The sequence below is a fragment of the Macrobrachium nipponense genome, chromosome 4 (genome assembly GCF_015104395.2).
Source record: "Macrobrachium nipponense isolate FS-2020 chromosome 4, ASM1510439v2, whole genome shotgun sequence".
Lineage (NCBI taxonomy): Eukaryota > Metazoa > Arthropoda > Malacostraca > Decapoda > Palaemonidae > Macrobrachium > Macrobrachium nipponense.
The window spans coordinates 25,176,066-25,178,727 of record NC_061100.1 but is presented as its reverse complement, the minus strand read 5'-3'; the positions used below and the strand labels follow the sequence as shown (position 1 = coordinate 25,178,727).

At 42.4% G+C, this 2,662-nt stretch overlaps 1 long non-coding RNA gene across 1 annotated transcript in view; it reads right to left on the bottom strand.

The window, feature by feature from the left end:
* Positions 1 to 1,534: 1,534 nt before the first annotated feature.
* LOC135211610 (uncharacterized) overlaps positions 1,535 to 2,662 on the bottom strand; it is a 2,609-nt gene continuing 1,481 nt past the window's right edge. The window contains exon 2 of the long non-coding RNA XR_010313674.1: positions 1,535 to 2,403. This is a non-coding gene — a long non-coding RNA (uncharacterized LOC135211610). The remainder of the gene's footprint in view (positions 2,404 to 2,662) is intronic.

The window sequence follows — 2,662 nt, the reverse complement described above, 5'->3', positions numbered from 1 at the left end:
TTATTTGTTTCTGTGATACTGGTGGTGTGTATTATGGCCATTATTTCATTGACCTCACTTGTTTTCTCCCTTAATTTCTTGGTGTTGTAGGCTTTCATGGAGGGGATCTTTGTTCTCTCTGTATCTGGCCCCATCCATTGTCTAATATTTTCTAACCCATTCCGTCCTCTCTGTTATTTCGTCGGTGTTTCTTCGTGTGTTGTTGTTTGATACCTCATCATCCCTGTCGTCTTCTGTGGCATCGTCTCTCAGTTCGTCTTCGTGTAATTCGTTGTCGTGTGGCATTTCCCTTTCCAGTTCTTCTCTTTCTGTTGGGGAGAGCCAGTTCTTTTTCTTTATGTTCCTTACTTGGTCTGCTAGCCTCTGCTCTGTGTGGGGGGGTGTTATTCCTCTCATTCCAGATGTTGACCACCTCCTTCTATATCCTCTCTCCGTCGGGTTGCTTCTGATGTAGCATCTCCATATTTCCTTATTTTCTTCTCTCGTCCATTTCTTCCTTTGGTTTGCTTCTGTAGCTCCAATCTCAGGCTGTTGGTTACTGTCGTTGTGGTGGTCAGTTGCTGGATTACGACCTCCAAGTACCTGACCGTCTTCCCCTTCAATTGGGTGGAATACCTGGCTGCCGGACGAAGCTGCTCTGTTGCCATAGGTTCCATTTACGTCGTTGTCGTTTATTCCTTCATTTCTTAACATCATTGCTGAGTTTTGCTATTTACCCCATAACTGGACCCTACCCCATTATTATTATTATTATTATTATTATGGGAAGCAGACCCTCCCTCAAGCATGCATTATTAAAAGTAATGGCCACTTCAAAGATTCTTCTCTATTTTCCGAATAGCGGTTTTTTCTGTGCTACTTAAAAAGGCTAGTAGAGAGCCTATGGAGGTCATTCGCAAATGCGGGCTCGAGAGAGTGATATATAATAAGAGAAGAATCTCTACAGGCGCAACGATACTGAATTGGCCATTACTTTTAATAAAGTACATTATTATTGTTATCAAAATTCAAACATTTAAAGAGAAAAAACCAAGTTACACTTCTTTTAGGAAAGGTTTAAGTAAAACTGGATATTTCCCAAATAATTTGTTCAAAGTTATTTAGAAATGAGATTGGGCAAACAGACTGAACTGCACACGATGAGTAGGAGAAAAAAATCCCTCTTACTCTACGTTATATTTAAGCACTTTTCTATAGGTCTTTTCAAGCACAACAAATAAATTTATATTGCTCTATGGCAACAATGGCTAGCTAAGGATAAATATTGAAGATTGAAAATTATGAACTGATAAAAATAACGAGAAAATCAGTCCCAGTATATAATCATAAGGAATTGTGTTCAATCGGTGTATCTACCATGCATCATGGCAGAAAGCTCCTCTCTCTCGTTAATGGAACAACAGCAGCCGCAGTAGCCAAGGATGATTCATTGAATATAAATCTGCACTGGTATGAAACCAAAAAACACCTCTCTACTGCAGATGAAGACACTGACTGGGTAAGTTTCCTATCACTAGGAAAATGAATGAAAGGAGATGATTAAATCAATATATTTCGACGTAATGGAAAACATCACACATAACTTGAGCAGTCAAAAGACCCAGGTGATAAGACCCGGGGGATAAGTTATTTTCACCAGCTCATATATTTTTTCATTTGTTTAATAAGTGTATTCATGTGCATGAATACACTTTTGAATTTGAGTTTGAACTGAAGCAACTTCGACTAAGGAAGTAATTATGGCGAGCTGTACACGACGGAAGGTGGATTTACAGGAGGATCATAGATGGTAGTGATGTCTGGAGGCCCATAGATGGTGTGGATCTCCTGATGCCCATTGTTGGTGATGATCTTGTGCCCAAACGAATCTCCTCCCCCTACGACCTGGGCGGTGAACTCGGCGCCGCCCTTGGACAAGGCGCTCTGGAGGTCCTCCCCCGTCGGTAGAAGAGGGTTCTCCCCCTGGCCAACATTCACGAAGTACACCTCTGGGCTGCTCTTGGGAGGAGCCGGGACGTGGATGACGTCAGTTCCGTCACGGTCAGACTTCTTCTTCAGGACGTAGACGATGTTCTTCTGCTGGGGAGGAGGAACCACGATGGGGTCTTCGTCTCCGAATTCCTCGGGCAGCCGGACGAAGACCACGTTGTGCTCGACCTTGGGGGGTGGGGTGGGGTGTCTTTGCCCGGGGGGCTTTGGAACGTGGGGCACGTTGTAGACGTAGACGTTTCTCGTGACTTCGGGGGCGACGCATCTTCCGTTATGGAAGATCTGCCAGTCGGGGCAGGAGATGCCCCCTCCGTTGTATGGTGGGAGAGGGGGGCTAGGGGGTGGGGGAGGGAGGCCGTAGGTCTGGAAGAAGCTGCTGCATTCTGCAGCAGCTGTTAATGCTGCGAGGAAAGTCTGCAAAACAGAGAAAGAGAGAGAGAAAGAGAGAGTGAGAGAGAGAATATTCTGGCATTATTTTCACATATGTATCCGTCTATATTTTTCATTCTTTTCCATCTTATAAAAATCACAATCATATATATATATATATATATATATATATATATATATATATATATATATATATATATATATATATATATATATATATATATATTTAGAATCAGCTGATCACTTTTCTATCAGATACCCATGTAACTGTAACAATCACAGT